Source organism: Triturus cristatus, chromosome 8 (assembly GCF_964204655.1).
Source record: "Triturus cristatus chromosome 8, aTriCri1.1, whole genome shotgun sequence".
Lineage (NCBI taxonomy): Eukaryota > Metazoa > Chordata > Amphibia > Caudata > Salamandridae > Triturus > Triturus cristatus.
The window spans coordinates 749,295,482-749,319,265 of record NC_140591.1 but is presented as its reverse complement, the minus strand read 5'-3'; the positions used below and the strand labels follow the sequence as shown (position 1 = coordinate 749,319,265).

The 23,784-nt window shown below is 54.3% G+C and overlaps 1 long non-coding RNA gene across 2 annotated transcripts in view; it reads left to right on the top strand.

Annotated features, from left to right (window-relative positions):
* Nucleotides 1-23,011, top strand: part of LOC146805021 (uncharacterized) — a 59,284-nt gene extending 36,273 nt beyond the window's left edge. Inside the window, exon 3 of one of the 2 annotated variants that reach the window (XR_014967779.1) lies at nt 22,857-23,011. This is a non-coding gene — a long non-coding RNA (uncharacterized LOC146805021). Of the gene's footprint in view, nt 1-22,588; nt 22,636-22,856 lie in introns of those variants that run through there. The other variant, XR_014967778.1, reaches the window with a different exon arrangement.
* The last annotated feature ends 773 nt before the right edge of the window (nt 23,012-23,784 follow it).

Below are 23,784 nucleotides of genomic sequence, written 5' to 3'. Positions count from 1 at the left end.
GTGGTGTTTGGGAAGTGTGGGGGTCGTGCTGGGAGTGGTGTTACAGAGTATAGGGCAGTGCAGTGTTGTTCGGGCAGAGTAGGGGGTCATGCTGGGGGTGGTGTTTCAGGGCTACTGCAGTGCAGTGATGTTCGGGCAGTGTAGGGGGTCGTGCTGGGGGTGGTGTTTCAGGGTTTAGGGCAGTGCAGTGGTGTTCGGGTAGTGTAGTGGGTCGTGCTGGGGGTGGTGTTTCAGGGTTTAGGGCAGTGCAGTGGTGTTCGGGCAGTGTAGGGGTCATGCTGGGGGTGGTGTTTCATGGTTTAGGGCAGTGCACTGGTGTTCGGGCAGTGTAGGGGTCGTGCTGGTGCTGGGGATTCAGGGTTTAGGGCAGTGCAGGTGTGTTCGGGCAGTGTAGTGGGTTGTGCTAGGGCTGGTGTTTCAGGGTTTAGGGCAGTGAAGTGGTGTTAGGGCAGTGTAGGGGATCATGCTGGGGGTGGTGTTTCAGGGTTTAGGGCAGTGCAGTGGTATTCGGGCAGTGTAGGATGTCGTGCCGGGGTGGTGTTTCAGGGTTTAGGGCAGTGCAGTGGTGTTCGGGCAGTGTAGGCGGTCGTGCTGGGGGTGGTGTTTCAGGGTATAGGGCAGTGAAGTGGTGTTCGGGTAGTGTAGGGGGTCATCCTGGGGGTAGTGTTTCAGGGTGTAGGGCGGTGCAGTGGTGTTCAGGCAGTGTTGGGGGTCTTGATAGCGGTTTAGTTTCTGTGGTTGGGCAGTGTAGGGTGTCCTGCTGGGGGTGGTGTTTCAGGGTTTAGGGCAGTGCAGGGGTGTTTGGGCAGTGTGAGGGGTCATGCTGGGGCTGGTGTTTCAGGGTGTAGGGCAGTGCAGTGGTGTTTGGGTAGTGTAGGGGGTCGTGCTATGGCTGGTGTTTCAGGGTTTAGGGCAAGCAGTTGTGTTCGGGCAGTGTAGGGGGTAGTGCTGGGGGTGGATTTTTATGGTTTAGGGCAGTGCAGTAGTGTTCGGGTAGTGTAGGGGGTCATGCTTGTGCTGGTGTTTCAGGGTTTAGGGCAGTGCACTGGTGTTCGGGCAGTGTAGGGGTTGTGCTGGTGCTGAGGTTTCAGGGTTTAGGGCAGTGCAGCGGTGTTCCGGCAGCGTGGGGGGTCATGCTGGGGGTGGTGTTTCAGGGTTTAAGGCACTGCAGTGGTGTGCGAGCAGTGTACTGGGTCGTTCTGGGGCTGATGTTATAGGGTTTAGGGCAGTGCAGTTGTGTTCCGGCAGTGAAGGGGGTCATACTGGGGCTGGAGTGTCAGGGTTTAGGGCAGTGCAGTATTGTTCGGGCAGCGTAGACGGTCGTGCTGGGGATGGTGTTTCAGTGTTTAGGGCACAGCAGTGGTGTTTGGGCAGTGTAGGGGTCGTGCTGAGAGTGGTGTTTCAGAGTATAGGGCAGTGCAGTGTTGTTCGGGCAGAGTAGGGGGTCATGCTGAGGGTGGTGTTTCAGGGCTACGGCAGTGCAGTGGTGTTCGGGCAGTGTAGGGGGTCGTGCTGGGGATGGTGTTTCAGTGTTTAGGGCACAGCAGTGGTGTTTGGGCAGTGTAGGGGTCGTGCTGGGAGTGGTGTTTCAGAGTATAGGGCAGTGCAGTGTTGTTCGGGCAGAGTAGGTGGTCATGCTGGGGGTGGTGTTTCAGGGCTACGGCAGTGCAGTGGTGTTCGGGCAGTGTAGGGGGTCGTGCTGGGGGTGGTGTTTCAGGGTTTAGGGCAGTGCAGTGGTGTTCGGGTAGTGTAGTGGGTCGTGCTGGGGGTGGTGTTTCAGGGTTTAGGGCAGTGCAGTGGTGTTCGGGCAGTGTAGAGGTCATGCAGGGGGTGGTGTTTCATGGTTTAGGGCAGTGCACTGGTGTTCGGGCAGTGTAGGGGGTCATGCTTGTGCTGGTGTTTCATGGTTTAGGGCAGTGCACTGGTGTTCGGGCAGTGTAGGGGTCGTGCTGGTGCTGGGGATTCAGGATTTAGGTCAGTGCAGGTGTGTTCGGGCAGTGTAGGGGGTTGTGCTAGGGCTGGTGTTTCAGGGTTTAGGGCAGTGAAGTGGTGTTAGGGCAGTGTAGGCGGTCGTGCTGGGGGTGGTGTTTCAGGGTATAGGGCAGTGAAGTGGTGTTCGGGTAGTGTAGATGGTCATCCTCGGGGTAGTGTTTCAGGGTTTAGGACGGTGCAGTGGTGTTCAGGCAGTGTTGGGGGTCTTCATAGCGTGGTGTTTCACGGTTTAGTTTCTGTGGTCGGGCAGTGTAGGGTGTCCTGCTGGGGGTGGTGTTTCAGGGTTTAGGGCAGTGCAGTGGTGCTTGGGCAGTGTGAGGGGTCATGCTGGGGCTGGAGTTTCAGGGTGTAGGGCAGTGCAGTGGTGTTTGGGTAGTGTAGGGGGTCGTGCTGTGGCTGGTGTTTCAGGGTTTAGGGCAAGCAGTTGTGTTCGGGTAGTGTAGGGGGTAGTGCTGGGGATGGAGTTTCATGGTTTAGGGCAGTGCAGTGGTGTTCGGGCAGTGTAGGGGGTCATGCTTGTGCTGGTGTTTCAGGGTTTAGGGCAGTGCACTGGTGTTCGGGCAGTGTAGGGGTCATTCTGGTGCTGAGGTTTCAGGGTTTAGGGCAGTGCACTGGTGTTCCGGCAGTGTAGGGGGTTGTGCTGGGGCTGGTGTTTCAGGGTTTATGGCAGTGCAGTTGTGTTAGGGCAGTGTAGGGGGTCATGCTGGGGGTGGTGTTTCAGGGTTTAGGGCAGTGCAGTGGTGTTCAGGTGAGCAGTGTGGGGGGTCGTGCTTGGGCTCGTGTTTCAGTGTTTAGGGCAGTGCAGTGTTGTTCGGGTAGTGTAGGGGGTCGTGCTTGGGCTGGACTTTCAGGGTATAGGGTAGTGCAGTGGTGTTTGGGTAATGTAGGGGGTCGTGCTGGGGGTGTTGTTTCAGGGTTTAGGGCAGTGAAGTTGTGTTCGGGTAGTGTAGGGGGTTGTGCTGGGGGTGGTGTTTCAGGGTTTAGGGCAGTGCAGTGGTGTTCGGGCAGTGTAGGGGGTCGTGCTGGGGGTGTTGTTTCTGGTTTTAGAGCAGTGCCGTGGTGTTCAGGTAGTGTAGGGGGATGTGGTGCGGATGTTTTTTTCAGGGTTTAGGGCAGTGCAGTGGTTTACAGGCAGTGTAGGGGGTCACGCTGGGGTGGTGATTCAGGATTTAGGGCAGTGCACTGGTGTTCGGTCAGTGTAGGGGGTCATGCTTGTGCTGGTGTTTCAGGGTTTAGGGCAGTGCACTGGTGTTTGGCAGTGTAGGGGTCGTGCTGGTACTGGAGTTTCAGGGTTTAGGGCAGTGCAGTGGTGTTCGGGCAGTTTAGGGGGTTGTGCGGGGGCTGGTGTTTCAGGGTTTATGGTAGTGCAGTGGTGTTTGGGCAGTGTGGGGTGTCCTGCTGGGGGGTGGTGTTTCAGGGTTTAGGGCGGTGCATTGATGTTCGGGCAGTGTGGGGGGTCATCCTGTTTTTTTTTTCAGTGTTTAGGGCAGTGCAGTGGTGTTCAGGCAGTGTGGGGGGTCGTGCTGGTGTGGTGTTTCAGGGTTTAGGGCAGTGCAGAGGTGTGCGGGCAGTGTACTGGGTTGTGCTGGGGCTGATGTTATAGGGTTTAGGGCAGTGCAGTGGTGTTCGGGCACTGTAGGGGTCGTGCTAGGGGTGGTGTTTCAGGATTTAGGGCAGTGCAGTGGTGTTCAGGCAGTGAAGGGGTCGTGCTGGGTCTGGAGTGTCAGGGTTTAGGGCAATGCAGTGTTGTTCGGGCAGTGTAGAGGGTCATGCTGGGGATGCTGTTTCAGGGTTTAGGGCACAGCAGTGGTGTTTGGGCAGGGTTGGGGTCGTGCTGGGAGTGGTGTTTCAGTGTTTAGGGCAGTGCAGTGTTGTTCGTGCAGAGTAGGGCGTTATGCTGGGGGTGGTGTTTCAGGGTTTAGGGCAGTGCAGTGGTGTTCGGGTAGTGTAGTGGGTCGTGCTGGGGGTGGTGTTTCAGGGTTTAGGGCAGTGCAGTGGTGTTCGGGCAGTGTAGAGGGTTGTACTGGGGGTGGTGTTTCAGGGTTTAGGGCAGAGCAGTTGTGTTCGGGCAGTGTAGGGGGTTGTGCTGGGGGTGGTGTTTCAGGGTTTACGGCAATGCACTGGTGTTCGGGCAGTGTAGGGGTCATGCTGGTTCTGTGTTTTCAGGGTTTAGGGCAGTGCAGTGGTGTTCGGGCAGTGTAGGGGGTTGGCAGGGGGTGGTGTTTCATGGTTTAGGGCAGTGTAGTGGTGTTCGCGCAGTGTAGGTTGTCGTGCGCGGTGGTGTTTCAGGGTTTAGAACAGTGCAGTGGTGATCAGGTGAGCAGTGTAGGGGGTCATGCTGGGGCTCGTGTTTCAGGGTTTAGGGCAGTGCAGTGTTGTTCGTGTAGTGTAGGGGGTCTTGCTGGGGGTGGTGTTTCAGGGTTTAGGGCAGTGCAGTGGTCTTCGGGCAGTGTAGGGGGTCGTGCTGGGGGTGGTGTTTCAAAGTTTAGGGCAGTGCAGTGGTGTTCGGGCAGTGTAGGAGGTCGTGCTTGGGCTGGAGTTTCAGGGTATATGGTAGTGCAGTGGTGTTTGGGTAGTGTCGGGGGTCGTGCTGGGGGTGGTGTTTCAGGGTTTAGGGCAGTGAAGTGGTGTTCGGGTAGTGTAGGGGGCCATGCTGGGGGTGGTGTTTCAGGATTTAGGGCAGTGCAGTAGTCTTCGGGCATTGTAGGGGGTCGTCCTGAGGGTGGTGTTTCAGGGTTTAGGGCAGAGCAGTGGTGTTTGGGCAGTGTAGGGGGTCGTGCTGGGGGTGGTGTTTCAGGGTTTAGGGCAGTGCAGTGGTGTTTGGGCAGTGTTGGGGGTCTTGCTGGGGGTGGTGTTTCAGGGTTTAGGGCAGTGGTGTTCAGGCAGTGTAGGGTGTCCTGCTGGTGGTGGTGTTTCATGGTTTAGGGCAGAGCAGTGGTGTTTGGGCAGTGTGGGGTGTCCTGCTAGGGGTGTTGTTTCAGGGTTTAGGGCAGTGCAGTGGTGTTCGGGCAGTGTGGTGGGTGATCCTGGGGGTGGTGTTTTAGGGTTTAGGGCTGTGCAGTAGTGTTCAGGAAGTGTGGGGGGTCGTGCTGGGGGTGGTGTTTCAGGGTTTAGGGCAGTGCAGTTTTGTGTGGGCAGTGTACTGGGTCGTGCTGGGGCTGATGTTATAGGGGATAGGGCAGTGCAGTGGTGTTCGGGCATTGTCGGGGGTCGTGATGGGGTGGTGTTTCAGGGTTTAAGGCAGTGCAGTGGCGTTCAGGCAGTGAAGGGGTCGTACTGGGGCTGGAGTGTCAGGGTTTAGGGCAGTGCAGTATTGTTCGGGCAGCGTAGAGGGCCGTGCTGGGGATGGTGTTTCAGGGTGTAGGGCACAGCAGTGGTGTTTGGGCAGTGTTGGGGGTCTTGCCGGGGGTGGTGTTTCAGGGTTTAGGGCAGTGGTGTTCAGGCAGTGTAGGGTGTCCTGCTGGTGGTGGTGTTTCATGGTTTAGGGCAGTGCAGTGGTGTTTGGGCAGTGTGGGGTGTCCTGCTACGGGGTGTTGTTTCAGGGTTTAGGGCAGTGCAGTGGTGTTCGGGCAGTGTGGTGGGTCATCCTGGGGGTGGTGTTTCAGGGTTTAGGGCTGTGCAGTAGTGTTCAGGCAGTGTGGGGGGTCGTGCTGCGGGTGGTGTTTCAGGGTTTAGGGCAGTGCAGTTTTGTGTGGGGAGTGTACTGGGTCGTGCTGGGGCTGATGTTATAGGGGATAGGGCAGTGCAGTGGTGTTTGGGCACTGTAGGGGGTCGTGCTGGGTGTGGTGTTTCAGGGTTTAGGGCAGTGCAGTGGTGTTCAGGCAGTGTAGAGGGTCGTGCTGGGGCTGGTGTTTCAGGGTATAGGGCAGTGAAGTGGTGTTTGGGCAGTGTTGGTGGTCTTGCTGGGGGTGGTGTTTCAGGGTTTAGGGCAGTTGTGTTCAGGCAGTGTAGGGTGTTCTGCTGGTGGTGGGTTTTCATGGTTTAGGGCAGTGCAGTGAAGTTTGGGCAGTGTGGGGTGTCCTGCTGGGGGTGTTGTTTCAGGGTTTAGGGCAGTGCAGTGGTTTTCGGGCAGTGTGGGGTGTCATCCTGGGGATGTTGTTTCAGGGTTTAGGGCAGTGTAGTGGTGTTTGGGTAGTGTGGACGGTCATCCTGGGTGTGGAGTTTTAGGGTTTAGGGCAGTGCAGTAGTGTTCAGGCAGTGTGGGGGGTCGTGCTGGGGGTGGTGTTTCAGGGTTTAGGGCAGTGCAGTGGTGTGTGGGCAGTGTACTGGGTCGTGCTGGGGCTGATGTTATAGGGGATAGGTCAGTGCAGTGCTGGGGGTGGAGTTTCAGGGTTTAGGGCAGTGCAGTGTTGTTCGGGCAGTGTAGAGGGTCGTGCTTGGGCTGTTGTTTCAGGGTTTAGGGCACTGCAGTGGTGTTTTGGCAGTGTAGGAGACGTGCTGGGAGTGGTGTTTTAGTGTTTAGGGCAGAGCAGTGTTTTTCGGGCAGAGAAGGGGGTCATTCTGGGGGTGGTGTTTCAGGGTTTAGGGCAGTGCAGTGGGGTTTGGGCAGTGTAGGGGGTCGTGCTGGGGGTGGTGTTTCAGGGTTTAGGGCAGAGCAGCGGTGTTCGGGCAGTGTCAGGGGTCGTGCTGGGGGTGGTGTTTCAGGGTTTAGGGCAGTGCACTGGTGTTCGGTCAGTGTACGGGTTGTGCTTGTGCTGGTGTTTCATGGTTTAGGACAGTGCACTGGTGTTCGGGCAGTGTAGGGGTCGTGCTGGTGCTGGGGTTTCAGGGTTTAGGGCAGTGCAGTGGTGTTCGGGCAGTGTAGGGGGTTGTGTGGGGGCTGGTGTTTCAGAGATTAGGGCAGTGCAGTGGTGTTTGGGCAGTGTGGGGTGTCCTGCTGGAGGTGGTGTTTCAGGGTTTAGGGCAGTGCAGTAATCTTCAGGCAGTGTGGGGGGTCGTGCTGGGGGTGGTGTTTCAGGGTTTAGGGCAGTGCAGTGGTGTGCGAGCAATGTACTGGGTCATGCCGGGGCTGATGTTATAGGGTTTAGGGCAGTGCAGTGGTGTTCGGGCACTGTCGGGGGTCGTGATGGGGGTGGTGTTTCAGGGTTTAAGGCAGTGCAGTGGTGTTCAGGCAGTGAAGGGTGTCGTACTGGGGCTGGAGTGTCAGGGTTTAGGGCAGTGCAGTATTGTTTGGGCAGCGTAGAGGGTCGTGCTGGGGATGGTGTTTCAGGGTTTAGGGGACAGCAGTGGTGTTTGGACAGTGTAGGGGTCGTGCTGGGAGTGGTGTTTCAGTGTATAGGGCAGTGCAGTGTTGTTCGGGCAGAGTAGGGGGTCATACTGGGGGTGGTGTTTCATGGTTTAGGGCAGGGCACTGGTGTTCGGGCAATGTAGGGTGTCATGCTTGTGCTGGTGTTTCAGGGTTTAGGGCAGTGCACTGGTGTTCGGGCAGTGTAGGGGTCGTGCTGGTGCTGGGGATTCAGGGTTTAGGGCAGTGCAGTGGTGTTCGAGCAGTGTAGGGGGTTGTGCCAGGGCTGGTGTTTCAGGGTTTAGGGCAGTGAAGTGGTGTTAGGGCAGTGTAGGGGGTCATGCTGGGGGTGGTGTTTCAGGGTTTAGGGCAGTACAGTGGTGTTTGGGCAGTGTTGGGGGTCTTGCTGGGTGTGGTGTTTCAGGGTTTAGGGCAGTGGTGTTTAGGCAGTGTAGGGTGTCCTGCTGGTGGTGGTGGTGTTTCATGGTTTAGGGCAGTGCAGTGGTGTTTGGGCAGTGTGGGGTGTCCTGCTGGGGGTGTTGTTTCGGGTTTAGGTCAGTGCAGTGGTGTTCGGGCAGTGTGGGGGGTCATCCTGGGTTTTTTTTTCAGGATTTAGGGCAATGCAGTAGTGTTGAGGCAGTGTTTGGGGTCATCACGGGGGTGGTGTTTCAGGGTTTAGGGCAGTGCAGTGGTGTGCTGGCAGTGTACTGGGATGTGCTGGGGCTGATGTTATAGGGGGTAGGGCAATGCAGTGGTGATTGGGGACTGTAGGGGATTGTGCTGGGGGTGGTGTTTCAGGGTTTAGGGCAGTGCAGTGGTGTTCATGCAGTGTAGGGGGTCTTGCTGGGGCTGGAGTGTCAGGGTTTAGGGCAGTGCGGTGTTGTTCGGGCATTGTAGAGGGTCGTGCTGGGGCCGGCGTTTCAGGGTTTAGGGCACTGCAGTGGTGTTTCGGCAGTGTAGGGGTCATGCTGGGAGTGATGTTTAAGTGTTTAGGGCAGTGCACTGGTGTTTGGTCAGTGTAGGGGTTGTGCTTGTGCTAGTGTTTCAGGGTTTAGGATAGTGCACTGGTATTCAGGCAGTGTAGGGGTCGTGCTGCTGCTGGGGTTTCAGGGTTTAAGGCAGTGCATTGGTGTTCGGGCAGTGTAGGGGGTTGTGCTGGGGGTGGTGTTTCAGGGTTTTGGGCAGTGCAGTGGTGTTCTGACAGTGTAGGGGGTTGTGCTGGGGCTGAAGGGTCAGGGTTTAGGGCAGTGCAGTGTTGTTCAGGCAGCGTAGAGGGTCTTTGCTGGGGGTTGTTCGGGCAGTGTAGGGGGCTCGTGCTGGGGGTGGTGTTTCAGGGTTTAGGGCAGTGTAGTGTTGTTTGGGCAGTGTAGGGGGTCCCCCTGGGGGTGTTGTTTCAGGGTTTAGGGCAGTGCAGTGGTGTTCAGGCAGTGTTGGGGGTCTTGCTGGGGGTGGTGTTTCAGGGTTTAGGGCAGTGATGTTCAGGCAGTGTAGGGTGTCCTGCTGGTCATGGTGTTTCAGGGTTTAGGGCAGTGCAGTGGTTTTCGGGCAGTGCGGGGGGTCATCCTGGGGGTGGTGTTTCGGGGTTTAGGGCAGTGCAGTAGTGTTCAGGCAGTGTGGGGGTCTTGCTGGGGGGGTGTTTCAGGGTTTAGGGCAGTGCAGTGGTGTGCGGGCAGTGTACTGGGATGTGCTGGGGCTGATGTTATAGGGGATAGGGCAGTGCAGTGGTGTTTGGGTACTGTAGGGGGTTGTGCTGGGGTGGTGTTTCAGGGTTTAGGGCAGTGCAGTGGTGTTCAGGCAGTGTAGGGGGTCGTAGGGGTCATGCTGGGAGTGGTGTTTCAGTGTTTAGGGCAGTGCACTGGTGTTCGGTCAGTGTAGGGGTTGTGCTTGTGCTAGTGTTTCAGGGTTTATGACAGTGCACTGGTGTTCGGGCAGTGTAGGGGTTGTGCTGGTGCTGGGGTTTCAGGGTTTATGGCAGTGCAGTGGTGTTCGGGCAGTGTAGGGGGTCTTGCTGCGGGTGGTTTTTCAGGGTTTAGGGCAGTGCAGTGGTGTTCGGGCAGTGTAGGGGGTCGTGCTGGTGCTGGAGGGTCAGGGTTTAGGGCAGTGCAGTGTTGTTCGGGCAGTGTAGAGGGTCATGCTGGGGCTGTTTTTTTTTAGGTTAAGGGCACTGCAGTGGTGTTCGGGCAGTGTAGGGTTCATCCTGGGAGTGGTGTTTCAGTGTTGAGGGCAGTGTAGTGTTGTTTGGGCATTGGAAGGGGGTCATGCTGGGGGTGGTGTTTCAGGGTTTAGGACAGTGCAGTGGTGTTTGGGCAGTGTAGGGGGTCATGCTGGGGGTGGTGTTTCAGGGTTTAGGGCAGAGCAGTGGTGTTCGGGCAGTGTAAGGGGTCGTGCTGGAGGTGGTGTTTCAGGGTTTAGGGCAGTGCACTGGTGTTCAGTCAGTATAGGGGGTTGAGCTTGTGCTGGTGTTTCAGGGTTTAGGACAGTGCAGTGTTGTTCAGGCAGAGAAGGGGGTCATGCTGGGGGTGGTGTTTCAGGGTTTAGGGCAGTGCAGTGGTGTTTGGGTAGTGTAGGGGGTCGTAATGGGGCTGGTGTTTCAGGGTTTAGGGCAGTGCAGTGGTGTTCGGGTAGTGTAGGGGGTCATGCTGGGGATGGATTTTCAGGGTTCAGGGCAGTGCAGTGGTGTTCGAGTAGTGTAGGGGGTCATGCTGGAGGTGGTGTTTCAGGGTTTAGGGCAGAGCAGTGGTGTTCAGGCAGTGTAAGGGGTCGTGCTGGGGGTAGTGTTTCAGGGTTTAGGGCAGCCCACTGGTGTTCGGGCAGTGTAGGGGGTCATGCTTGTGCTGGTGTTTCAGGGTTTTGGGCAGTGCACTGGTGTGCGGGCAGTGTAGGGGTCGTGCTGGTGCTGGGGTTTCAGGGTTTAGGGCAGTGTAGTGGTGTTCGGGCAGTGTAAGGGGTCGTGCTGGGGGTGGTGTTTCAGGGTTTAGGGCCGTGCAGTAGTGTTCTGGCAGTGTAGGGGGTTGTGCTGGGGGTGGAGTGTCAGGGTTTAGGGCAGTGCAGTGTTGTTCAGGCAGCGTAGAGGGTCTTTGCGGGGGGTTGTTCGGGCAGTGTAGGGGGTCGTGCTGGGGGGTGTTTCAGGGTTTAGGGCAGTGCAGTGGTGTGCGGGCAGTGTACTCGGATGTGCTGGGGCTAATGTTATAGGGGATAGGCCAGTGCAGTGGTGTTTGGGCACTGTAAGGGGTTGTGCTGGGGGTGGTGTTTCAGGGTTTAGGGCAGTGCAGTGGTGTTCAGGCAGTGTAGGGGGTCGTGCTGGGGCTGGAGTGTCAGGGTTTAGGGCAGTGCAGTGTTGTTCGGGCATTGTAGAGGGTCTTGCTGGGGCCGTCGTATCAGGGTTTAGGGCACTGCAGTGGTGTATGGGCAGTGTAGGGGTCGTGCTGGGAGTGGTGTTTCAGTGTTTAGGGCAGTGCACTGGTGTTTTGTCAGTGTAGGTGTTGTGCTTGTGCTAGTGTTTCAGGGTTTAGGACAGTGCACTGGTGTTCGGGCAGTGTAGGGGTTGTGCTGGTGTTGGGGTTTCAGGGTTTATGGCAGTGCAGTGGTGTTCGGGTGTAGGGGGTCGTGCTGGGGGTGGGGTTTCAGGGTTTAGGGCAGTGCAGTGGTGTTCGGGCAGTGTAGGGGGTCGTGCTGGTGCTGGAGTGTCAGTATTTAGGGCAGTGCAGTGTTGTTCGGGCAGTGTAGAGGGTCATGCTGGGGCTGGTGTTTGAGGGTTAAGGGCACTGCAGTGGTGTTCGGGCAGTGTAGGGTTCATGCTGGGAGTGGTGTTTCAGTGTTGAGGGCAGTGTAGTGTTGTTCGGGCATGGAAGGGGGTCATGCTGGGGGTGGTGTTTCAGGGTTTAGGACAGTGCAGTGGTGTTCGGGCAGTGTAGGGGGTCATGCTGGGGGTGGTGTTTCAGGGTTTAGGGCAGAGCAGTGGTGTTCGGGCAGTGTAAGAGGTTGTGCTGCTGGAGGTGGTGTTTCAGGGTTTAGGGCAGTGCACTGGTGTTCAGTCAGTATAGGGGGATGAGCTTGTGCTGGTGTTTCAGGGTTTAGGACAGTGCACTGGTGTGCGGGCAGTGTAGGGGTCGTGCTGGTGCTGGGGTTTCAGGGTCTGGGGCAGTGCAGTGGTGTTTGGGCAGTGTGGGTGTCCTGCTGGGGGTGGTGTTTCAGGGTTTAGGGCAGTGCAGTGATGTTCGGGCAGTGTGAGGTGTCATCCTGGGGGTGGTGTTTCAGGGTTTAGGGCAGTGCAGTGGTGTTAAGGCAGTGTGGGGGGTCGTGCTGGGGGGTGTGTTTCAGGGATTAAGGCAGTGCAGTGTTGTTCGGGTAGAGTAGGGTGTTGTGCTGAAGGGTGGTGTTTCAGGGTTTAGGGCAGTGCAGTGGTGTTCGGGTAGTGTAGGAGGTCGTGCTGGGTAGGATTTTCTGGGTTTAGGGCAGTGCAGTGGTGTTTGGGCAGTGTAGGGGGTTGTGCTGGGGTGGTGTTTCAGGGTTTAGGGCAGAGCAGTGGTGTTCGGGCAGTGTAGGGGGTCATGCTGGGTGTGGTGTTTCAGGGTTTAGGGCAGTGCAGTGGTGTTCGGGCAGTGTAGGGGGTCGTGCTTGTGCTGGTGTTTCAGGGTTTAGGGCAATGCAGTGATGTTCGGATAGTGTAGGGGGTCATGATGGGGTGGTGTTTCAGGGTTTAGGGCAGTGCAGTGGTGTTTGGGTTGTGTAGTGTGTCTTGCTGGGGTGGTGTTTCAGGGTTTAGGGCAGTGCAGTGGTGTTCGGGCAGTGTAGAGGGTCGTGCTGGGGTGGTGTTTCAGAGTATAGGGCAGTGCAGTGGTGTTCTGGCAGTGTAGGGGGTCGTGCTTGGGATGGTGTTTCAGGGTTTAGAGCAGTGATGTGGTGTTCGGGCAGTGTGGTGCATCGTGCTGGGGCTGGTGTTTCAGGGTTTAGGGCAGTGCAGTGGTGTTATGGCAGTGTATGGGGTTGTGCTGGAGCTGATGTTTCAGGGTTTAGGGCAGTGCAGTGGTGTTCAGGCAGTGTAGGTGGTTGTGCTGGGGCTGGTGTTTCAGGGTTCAGGGCAGTGCAGTGGTGTTCAGGGAGTGTAGGTGTCGTGCTGGGGGTTGTGTTTCAGGTTTTAGGGCAGTGCAGTGGTGTTCAGGCAGTGTAGGGGGTCCTGCTGGGAGTGGTGTTTCAGGGTTTAGGGCAGTTGTGTTCGGGCAGTGCAGGGGGTCGTGATGGTGCTGGTGTTTCAGGGTTTAGGGCAGTGCAGTGGTTTTCGAGCAGTGTAGGGGGTCTTGCTGGGGGCAGTGTTTCAGGGTTTAGGGCAGTGCAGTGGAGTTCGCGCAGTATAGGGGGGCATGCAGGGGGTGGTGTTTAAGGGTTTAGGGCAGTGCAGTGGTGTTCAGGCAGTGTTGGGGGTCTTGCTGGGGGTTCTGTTTCAGGGTTTAGGGCAGTGGTGTTCGAGCAGTGTTGGGGTCTTGCTGGAGGTGGGGTTTCATGGTTTAGGGCAGTGCAGTGGTGTTTGAGCAGAATAGGGGGTCTTGCTGGGGGTGGAGTTTCAGGGTTTAGGGCAGTGGTGTTCGGGCAGTGTAAGGGGTCTTGCTGGGGGTGGTATTTCAGGGTTTAGGGCAGTGCAGTGGTGTTTGGGTAGTGTAGGGGGTCGTGCTGGGGGTGGTGTTTCAGGGTTTAGGGCAGTGCAGTGGTGTTTGGGCAGTGTAGGGGGTCATCTTTCGGGTGGTGTTTCAGGGTTTAGGGCGGTGCAGTGGTGTTCAGGTAGTGTAGGGTGTCGTGCTGGGGCTGGAGCTTCAGGGAATAGGGTAGTGCAGCAGTGTTTGGGTAGTGTAGGGGGTCGTGCTGGGGTGGTGTTTCAGGGTTTAGGGCAGTGCAGTGGTGTTCAGGCAGTGTTGGGGGTCTTGCTGGGGGTTGTGTTTCAGGGTTTGGGGCAGTGGTGTTCAGGCAGTGTAGGGTGTCCTGCTGCTGGTGGTGTTTCTCGGTTTAGGGCAGTGCAGTGGTGTTTGGGCAGTGTGGGGTGTCCTGCTGGGGGTGGTGTTTCAGGGTTTAGGGCAGTGCAGTGGTGTTTGGGCAGTGTAGGGGTCGTGCTGGGAGTGGTGTTTCAGAGTGTAGGGCAGTGCAGTGTTGTTCAGGCAGAGAAGGGGGTCATGCTGGGGGTGGTGTTTCAGGGTTTCGCTTGACTCCATTTTTGTCTTCCCTGGACCGGAATCAAGCATCCTAGGACCGGTTTCTGGCTATCAGCCATCATCAGCCAGGATAGCTTGACTCCATTTTTGTCTTCCCTGGACCGGAATCAAGCATCCTAGGACCGGTTTCTGGCTATCAGCCATCATCAGCCAGGATAGCTTGACTCCAGTGTTGGGGGTCTTGCTGGGTGTTGTGTTTCAGGGTTTAGGGCAGTGGTGTTCAGGCAGTGTAGGGTGTCCTGCTGTTGGTGGTGTTTCAGGGTTTAGGGCAGTGCAGTGGTGTTCGGGTAGTGTAGGGGGACATGCTGGGGGTGGTGTTTCAGTGTTTAGGGAAGTGCAGTGTTGTTTGGGCAGAGAAGGGGTCATGCTGGGGGTGGTGTTTCAGGGTTTAGGGCAATGCAGTGGTGTTCGGGTAGTGTAGGGGGCTGTACTGGGGGTGGTGTTTCAGGGTTTAGGGCAGTGCAGTGGTGTTCGGGTAGTGTGGGGTGTCCTGCTGGGGGTGGTGTTTCAGGGTTTAGGGCAGTGCAGTTGTGTTTGGGCAGTGTAGGAGTCGTGCTGGGAGTGGTGTTTCAGTGTTTAGGGCAGTGCAGTGTTGTTCGGGCAGAGAAGAGGGTCATGCTGGGGTGGTGTTTCAGGGTTTAGGGCAGTGCAGTGGTGTTCGGGTAGTGTAGGGGGCTGTGCTGGGGGTGGTGTTTCAGGGTTTAGGGCAGTGCAGTGGTGTTCGGGTAGTGTAGGTTGTCGTGCTGGGGATGGTTTTATCAGGGTTTAGGGCAGTGCAGTGGTGTTCGGGCAGTGTAGGGGGTCGTGCTGTGGGTGGTGTTTCAGGGTTTAGGGCAGAGCAGTCGTGTTCGGGCAGTGTAAGGGGTCGTGCGGGGGGTGGTGTTTCAGGGTTTAGGGCAGGCCACTGGTGTTCAGGCAGTGTAGGGGGTCGTCCTTGTGCTGGTGTTTCAGGGTTTAGGACAGTGCACTGGTGTGCGGGCAGTGTAGGGGTCATGCTGGTGCTGGGGTTTCAGGGTTTAAGGCAGTAGAGTGGTGTTCGGGCAGTGTAGGGGGTCGTGCTTGGGTTGGTGTTTCATGGTTTAGGGTAGTGCAGTGATGTCCGGGCAGTGTAGGAGGTCGTGCTGGGGTGGTGTTTCTGGGTTTAGGGCAGTGCAGTGGTGTTCAGGCAGTGTTGGGGGTCTTGCTGCGGGTTGTTCGGGCAGTGTAGGGGGTCGTGCTGGGGGTGGTGTTTCAGGGTTTAGGGCAGTGTAGTGGTGTTTGGGCAGTGTAGGGGGTCATCCTGGGGGTGGTGATTCAGGGTTTAGGGCAGTGCACTGGTGTTCAGGCAGTGTTGAGGGTCTTGCTGGGGGTGGTGTTTCAGGGTTTAGGGCAGTGGTGTTCAGGCAGTGTAGGGTGTCCTGCTGGTGGTGGTGTTTCATGGTTTAGGGCAATGCAGTGGTGTTTGGGCAGTGTGGGGTGTCCTGCTGGGGGTGGTGTTTCAGGGTTTAGGGCAGTGCAGTGGTGTTAGGGTAGTGTGGGGTGTCATCCAGGGGGTGGTGTTTCAGGGTTTAGGGCAGTGCAGTAGTGTTCAGGCAGTGTTAGGTGTCTTGCTGGGGTGGTGTTTCAGGGTTTAGGGCAGTGCAGTGGTGTGCGGGCAGTGTACAGGGACGTGCTGGGGCTGATGTTATAGGGGATAGGGCGGTGCAGTGGTGTTTGGGCACTCTAGGGGGTTGTGCTGGGGGTGGTGTTTCAGGGTTTAGGGCAGTGCAGTGGTGTTCAGGCAGTGTAGGGGGTCGTGTTTGGGCTAGAGTGTCAGGGTTTAGGGCAGTGCAGTGTTGTTCGGGCATTGTAGAGGGTCGTGCTGGGGCCGGTGTTTCAGGGTTTAGGTCAGTGCACTGGTGTTCGGGCAGTGAAGGGGTCTTGATGGTGCTGGGGTTTCAGGGTTTAGGGCAGTGCAGTGGTGTTCGGGCAGTGTAGGGGGTCGTGCAGGGGAGTGGTGTTTCAGGATTTAGTGCAGTGGTGTTCGGGCAGTATAGGGGGTCTTGCTGGTGGTGGTGTTTCAGGGTCTAGGGCAGTGGTTTACGGGCAGTATAGGGGGTCTTGCTGGGGGTGTTGTTTCAGGGTTTAGGGCAGTGCAGTGGTGTTCGGGCAGTTTAGGGGAACTGCTTGGGTGGTGTTTCAGGGTTTAGGGCAGTGGAGTGGTGTTTGGGCAGTGAAGGGGGTCGAGCAGGGGGGCTGTTTCAGGGTTTAGGGCAGTGCAGTGGTGTTCGGGCAGTGTAGGGGGTCATGCAGGGGGTGGTGTTTCAGGGTTCATGGCAGTGCAGTGGTGCTCGATTAGAGTAGGGGGTCATGCTGGGGATGGTGTTTCAGGGTTTAGGGCAGTGCAGTGGTGTTCGGTTAGTATAGGTGTTTGTGCTGGGGGAGGTGGTTCAGGGATTAGGGCAGTGCAGTGGTGTTCAGGAAGTGTAGGGGGTAATGCTGGTGCAGTTTTTTCAGGGTTTAGGGCAGTGGAGTGGTGTTTGGGCAGTGTAGGTGTTCATGCTGGGGCTGGTGTTTCAGGGTTTAGGGCTGTGCAGTGGTGTTTAGGAAGTGTAGGGGGTCGTGCAGGGGGTGGTGTTTTAGGGTTTAGGGCAGCACAGTGGTGTTCGGGCATTGTTGGGGGTCTTGCTGGGGGTGGTGTTTCATGGTTTAGGGCAGTGCAGTGGTGCTCGGGCAGTGTAGGGGGTTGTGCTGGGGATGGTGTTTCAGGGTTTAGGGCAGTGCAGTGGTGTTCGGGCAGTGTGGGGGGTCGTGCTGGTGCTGGTGTTTCAGGGTTTAGGGCAGTGTAGTGGAGTTCTGGCAGTGTAGGGGGTTGTGCTGGTGTTTCAGGGTTTAGGGCAGTGCAGTGGTGTTCGGGCAGTGTAGGGGTTCATGTTGGGGCTGGTGTTTCAGGGTTTAGGGCTGTGCAGTGGTGTTCAGCCAGTGTAGGGGGTCGTGCAGGGGGTGGTGTTTCAGGGTGTAGGGCAGTACAGTGGTGTTCGGGCATTGTTGGGGGTCTTGCTGGGGGTTGTGTTTCAGGGTGTAGGGCAGTGGTGTTTTTTATTTATTTTTATTTCATAAAGTTTTATATAGCTTGAACCAGATCCCGAGGGATGGCCGAGCGCTTTACAAAAGGAAAGAAAGGAGAGTACTATTCCAATAACGATATCAAGTACGAATGCCAACCATTATTAGTCACAGTACAGAAAAAATAAAAATCACATGCCAGTGATACACAACAGAACGGAGGGAGAATACAGCTCCAGTAATGATATCAGATAAGAATACCAAACAATTAAAGTCACAATAATCACAAGCAGGTGGTACACAGCGAGTAGTGAAATAAACAGGGCAATAACACGCTGCTCCGAGGGGCAAGCCTTGCATCCGAAGGGGCAGAGAGCAGAAGCACAGGATGGTAAAAAGTATGTAGAGTCAATCAACATCTGTTGTAGGATCAGAGGTTGCGCGCAAATGCACATCGCTCAAATTACGGTAAGAATTTGTTCATTAGGAATCTTTTGGCTTCAAGTTTGAAAGTAGTTATTAATGATATTCTGCGTAAATCCAGGGGAAGAGAGTTCCATATCTTTGGTGCAGCACCTGAAAAGGCACAACGACAAATACTCTTTTTATTCATGATATGTGTTTGGGCAGTGTAGGGGGTCTTGCTGGTGGTGGTGTTTCAGGCATTAGGGCAGTGCAGTGGTGTTCGGGCAGTGTAGGGTGTCTTGCTGGGGGAGGTGTTTCAGGTTCTAGGGCAGTGGTTTATGGGCAGTGTAGGGGGTCTTGCTGGGGGTGGTGTTTCAGATTTTAGGGCAGTGCAATGGTGTTCGGGCAGTGTACGGCGTCCTGCTCGGGTGGTGTTTCAGGGTTTAGGGCAGTGCATTGGTGTTTGGGCAGTGTAGGGGGTTGTGCAGGGGGGCTGTTTCAGGGTTAAGGGCAGTGCAGTGGTGTTCGGGCAGTGTTGGGTGTCTTGCTGGGGGTGGTGTTTCAGGGTTTAGGGCAGTGCAGTGGTGTTTGGGCAGTGTAGGTGGTCTTTCTGGGGTGGTGCTTCAGGGTTTAGGGCAGTACAGTGGTGTTCGGGCAGTGTAGGGGGTTGTGCAGGAGAGTGGAATTTCAGGATTTAGGGCTGTGCAGTGGTGTTCTGGCAGTATAGGGGGTCGTGCTTAGGGTGATGTTTCAGTGTTTAGGGCAGTGTGGTGGGTGCTGTTGGGGCTGGTGTTTCAGGGTTTAGGGCAGTGCCGTGGTGTTTGGGCAGTGTATGGGGCCATGCTGGGGCTGATGTTTCAGGGTTTAGGGCAGTGCAGTAATGTTCGGGCAATGACGTGGGTTGTGCTGGGGCTCGTGTTTCAGGGTTTAGGGCAGTGCAGTGGTGTTCGGGGAGTGTAGGGGGTCTTGCTGGGGGTGCTGTTTCAGGTTTTAGGGCAGTGCAGTGGTGTTCGGGCAGTGTAGGGGGTTGTGCTGGGGATGGTGTTTCAGGGTTTAGGGCAGTGCAGTGGTGTTCGGGCAGTGTGGGGGGTCGTGCTGGTGCTGGTGTTTCAGGGTTTAGGGCAGTGTAGTGGTGTTCGGGCAGTGTAGGGGGTCGTGCTGGTGTTTCAGGCTTTAGGGCAGTGCAGTGGTGTTCGGGCAGTGTAGGGGTTCATGTTGGGGCTGGTGTTTCAGGGTTTAGGACTGTGCAGTGGTGTTCAGCCAGTGTAGGGGGTCGTGCAGGGGGTGGTGTTTCAGGGTTTAGGGCAGTACAGTGGTGTTCGGGCATTGTTGGGGGTCTTGCTGGGGGTGGTTCAGGGTGTAGGGCAGTGGTGTTTTTTATTTATTTTTATTTCATAAAGTTTTATATAGCGTGAACCAGATCCCGAGGGATGGCCGAGCGCTTTACAAAAGGAAGGAAAGGAGAGTACTATTCCAATAACGATATCAAGTACGAATGCCAACCATTATTAGTCACAGTACAGAAAAAATAAAAATCACATACCAGTGATACACAACAGAAGGGAGGGAGAATACAGCTCCAGTAATGATATCAGATAAGAGTACCAAACAATTAAAGTCACAATAATCACAAGCAGGTGGTACACATCGAGTAGTGAAATAAACAGGGCAATAACAGGCTGCTCCGAGGGGCAAGCCTTGCATCCGAAGGGGCAGAGAGCAGAAGCACATGATGGTAAAAAGTATGTAGAGTCAATCAACATCTGTTGTAGGATCAGAGGTTGCACGCAAATGCACATCGCTCAAATTACGGTAAGAATTTGTTTATTAGGAATCTTTTGGCTTCAAGTTTGAAAGTAGTTATTAATGATATTCTGCGTAAATCCGGGGGAAGAGAGTTCCATATCTTTGGTGCAGCACCTGAAAAAACACAACGACAAATACTCTTTTTATTCATGATACGTGTTTGGGCAGTGTAGGGGGTCTTGCTGGTGGTGGTGTTTCAGGCTTTAGGGCAGTGCAGTGGTGTTCGGGCAGTGTAGGGTGTCTTGCTGGGGGAGGTGTTTCAGGTTCTAGGGCAGTGGTTTATGGGCAGTGTAGGGGGTCTTGCTGGGGGTGGTGTTTCAGATTTTAGGGCAGTGCAGTGGTGTTCGGGCAGTGTAGGGCATCCTGCTGGGGTGGTGTTTCAGGGTTTAGGGCAGTGCATTGGTGTTTGGGCAGTGTAGGGGGTCGTGCAGGGGGCTGTTTCAGGGTTAAGGGCAGTGCAGTGGTGTTTGGGCAGTGTTGGGTGTCTTGCTGGGGGTGGTGTTTCAGGGTTTAGGGCAGTGCAGTGGTGTTTGGGCAGTGTAGGTGGTCTTTCTGGGGTGGTGCTTCAGGGTTTAGGGCAGTTCAGTGGTGTTCGGGCAGTCTAGGGGGTTGTGCAGGGGAGTGGAATTTCAGGATTTAGGGCTGTGCAGTGGTGTTCTGGCAGTATAGGGGGTCGTGCTTAGGGTGATGTTTCAGGGTTTAGGGCAGTGCAGTGGTGGTCGGGCAGTGTGGTGGGTGCTGCTGGGGCTGGTGTTTCAGGGTTTAGGGCAGTGCAGTGGTGTTTGGGCAGTATATGGTGCCGTGCTGGGGCTGGTGTTTCAGGGTTTAGGGCAGTGCAGTGGTGGTCGGGCAGTGTGGTGGGTGCTGCTGGGGCTGGTGTTTCAGGGTTTAGGGCAGTGCAGTGGTGTTTGGGCAGTATATGGTGCCATGCTGGGGCTGGTGTTTCAGGGTTTAGGGCAGTGCAGTAGTGTTCGGGCAATGACATGGGTTGTGCTGGGAGTGCTGTTTCAGGTTTTAGGGCAGTGCAGTGGTGTTCGGGCAGTGTAGGGGGTCTTGCTGCGAGTGGTGCTTCAGGGTTTAGGGAAATGGTGTTCGGGCAGTGTGGGGGGTCTTGCTGGAGGTGATGTTTTAGAGGTTATGGTATTGCAGTAGTGTTCGGGCAGTGTAGGGGGTCTTGCTGGGGGTAGTGTTTCAGGGTTTAGAGCAGTGCAGTTGTGTTTGGGTAGTGTAGGGGGTCATGCTGGGGGAGTGTTTCAGGGATTAGGGTAGTGGTGTTCGTGCAGTGTAGGGGCTCGTGCTGGGGTAGTGTTTTAGGGTTTAGGGCAGTGCAGTGGTGTTCGGGCATTGTTGGGGTCTTGCTGGGGGTGGTGTTTCAGGGTGTAGGGCAGTGGTGTTCAGGCAGTGTAGGTGGTCTTGCTGGTGGTGGTGTTTCAGGCTTTAGGGCAGTGCAGTGGTGTTCGGGCAATGTAGAGGGTCTTGCTGGGGAGGTGTTTCATGGTCTAGGGCAGTTGTTTAAGGGCAGTGTAGGGGGTCTTGCTGGGGGTGGTTTTTCAGATTTTAGGGCAGTGCAGTGGTGTTCGGGCAGTGTAGGGGGGCCTGCTGGGGTAGTGTTTCAGGGTTTAGGGCAGTGCAGTGGTGTTTGGGCAGTGTAGGGGTCGTGCGGGGGGCTGTTTCATGGTTAAGGGCAGTGCAGTGGTGTTTGCGCAGTGTTGGGTGTCTTGCTGGGTGTGGTGTTTCAGGGTTTAGGGCAGTGCAGTCGTGTTTGGGCAGTGTAGGTGGTCTTTCTGGGGTGGTGCTACAGGGTTTAGGGCAGTGCAGTGGTGTTCGGGCAGTGTAGGGGGTCGTGGAGGGGAGTGGTGTTTCAGGATTTAGGGCTGTGCAGTGGTGTTCTGGCACGGTAGGGGGTCATGCTTAGGGTGATGTTTGAGGGTTTAGGGCAGTGCAGTGGTGTTCGGGCAGTGTGGTGGGTCCTGCTCGGGCTGGTGTTTCAGGGTTTAGGGCAGTGCAGTGGTGTTCGGGTAATGTAGGGAGTTATGCTGGGGCTGGTGTTTCAGGGTTTAGAGCAGAGCAGTGCAGTGGTGTTCGGGGAGTGTAGGGGGTTGTGTTGGGGGTGCTGTTTCAGGTTTTAGGGCAGGGCAGTGGTGTTTGGGCAGTGTAGGGGGTCTTGCTGGGAGTGGTGCTTCAGGGTTTAGGGCAGTGGTGTTCGGGCAGTGTGGGGGTCTTGCTGGAGGTGATGTTTTAGGGGTTAGGGCATTACAGTAGTGTTCGTGCAGTGTAGGTGGTCTTGCTGGAGGTAGTGTTTCACGGTTTAGAGCGGTGCAGTTGTGTTCGGGAAGTATAGGGGGTCATGCTGGGGGTAGTGTTTCAGTGATTAGGGCAGTGTTGTTCGTACAGTGTAGGGACTCGTGCTGGGGTAGTGTTTTAGGGTTTAGGGCAGTGCAGTTATGTTTGAGTAGTGGGCAGCTCATGCGCTGTGTCGCTAGGCGAGACCTAAAAAGCATTGCACCAAGATGGCTACCAACACTTCCCGCATTGAAGTGTTGGCAGCCAATTGGAGCCAAGCTTGTGCTTGTCCTTGTGTAGTTAGGTCCCGCCCAGATATATAAAGATAATATCTCGAAAACTACTGAACAGATTTACACCATTTAAAAAAAGATCGCTTTATGAACCAAGCACTACCTTTTGCCAAATTTGGTCTAATTCCATTCAGCAGTTTCAGCTGTAACCATGTCTAAAGTTTCCTATGGGAAATTGATTTTTTTACCTCTATTTTTTTGATATCTCTGGAACTACTGAAAGGATTTACACAATTTAAAAAACAAAGGTCTCTTTCTGAACCAAGGCTACCTTTTTGCCAAATTTGGTATAATTCCGTTCAGCAGTCCGTGCTGTAGTCGTGTCTAAAGTTTGCTATGAGAAATAACATGGAGAAAACGCGTTTGGGACCCTCCTTTTTTCTCAGCCCCCACTTGGCGAATCACTCCGAAACTTTCAGGATAGGAGCTGACCGGAGGTTGACCAGCGGTTTGAAAACTTCGTCAATAGACGCCAAAGTTATTGGGAAAAGAAAAAACTTTTTTGAATAGAAACAAGGTCCTAACTATATCTACCTACTGGCGACCGCCAGTAGGTAATATATATATATATATTACCTACTGGCAGCCGCCAGTAGGTAGTTATAGTTAGGACCTATTATCTATAGAAAAATAGTAACATTCTTTTCCCAATAACTTTGGCATCGGTTGACGAATCTTTGCGAAATTTTCAAAACTCATGGGGCGCTCCGGTCAGCTCCTATCTTAAAAGTTTTGGGGTGATTCGGCAAGCGCCGGCTGAGAATAATGGGGGGTCCCAAAACATGTTTTCTCAATGTTAATTCACATAGGAAACTTTAGACACGGCTACAGCCCGAACTGCTGAATGGAATTACACCAAATTTGGCGAAAAGGTAGCACTTGGTTCAGAAAGTTCCCATACTAATTTCAGGAATTGTGGTGTGTTCTAAGGTGATTTTACCCTGTGAACAACCTTCTGCTGGGACATCATGAATCATGTTTGAGACAAAACTGAAGAAAAATGAGAGCATTTGTTTCTGTAAATTCACATTATCTTTCTCAGTCATGTGAGAATGAAGTCTGTCATTCTCAGTAAATCATGTACATCCAACAAGGGCAGAGACTGTCAGTTGATTCCTTTGTGTTCCACTGCAGCTTCTAAAGAACAACTAGAGCACTAACAGCCTTACTTATGACAAAAGTATGGCACACCTGAAGCCATCTTGATTGGAATAAACTGGTAACACATAAACATTTAATTTTAAAAGGAACAAAATGATGGGGTTCTTTTTGTCATAGAAATTATGGTTAGTGCTGTAGAAAGAAAAATTAGGACATGTTTCAAGTGTGATCTCAAATATCTTTCTGTTATATTTCAACAGGAGCAGCCTGTCAGTTGATGCCTTTGTGTTCTACTGCAGCTTCCCAGAGTGTTCTAAAAACAACTAGAGCGCTAACAGTCTTACTTATGACAAAATTATGGGACACCTGAAGCCATCTTGATTGAAATAAACTAGTAACTCTTAAAACATTTAATTTAAAAAGGAACACAATGAGGGGTTCATTTTGTCATAGAAATTATGGTTAGTGCTGTAGAAAGAAAAATTATTTAAGTGAGATCTCAAATATTTTCCTTTTATATTTCAACAGGAGCAGCCTGTCAGTTGATGCCTTTGTGTTCTACTGCAGCTTCCCAGAGTGTTCTAAAGAACAACTAGAGCTCTAACAGAACAACTAGAGCGCTAACAGCCTTACTTATGACAAAAGTATGGCACACCTGAAGCCATCTTGATTGGAATAAACAGGTAACTCTTAAAACATTTAATTTAAAAAGGAACAACATGAGGGGGTTCATTTTGTCATAGAAATTATGGTTAGTGCTGTAGAAAGAAAAATTAGGACATGTTTTATGTGAGATCTCAAACAGCTTCCTGTTATATTTCAACAGGAGCAGCCTGTCAGTTAATGCTTTTGTGTTCTACTGCAGCTTCCCAGAGTGTTCTAAGAACAACTAGAGAGCTAACAGTCTTACTTATGACAAAATTATGGCACACCTGAAGCCATCTTGATTGGAATTGTCGTACTTTAGAATTTGGGACCGCGTAGGAGACAGGGCCCTACCCCTGTCTATCTCGGTAATAGTGAACCGCGAATGGTTAATGCGGTATGTACGAGTGCTTTGTGTAACGTTTTAGCTATGAATGCACTGTGTATACGCTATTTCACATCACTACATCACTACGTGGGTTCCATTTTGTATCGGTGGCCATCTTATGATTGCCCTCACATAGGCTATATAGCATGAAGCTAAAACGGGCCTTTTAGAGCACATGTGCCTTTCCTTGACTTTTCTGTGACCTGGGCAGCTTGGCTCCGCTGCCCCAGGTCAAACTGGTCTCACGAGTTCCCCGTCCTCTGTCCACCTGTGATTAGCATCAGGGTTTGACACACCATAAAGTCTTTTCATCCTACACAAGCCTCCAGCTAATCTCTTTCACACCTGGCTGTTCCTGCTTTATGGCTTAGATATCGATAGGCCCCAATAAACAGGAGATGCTCATGTTTATTGGGGCCTATC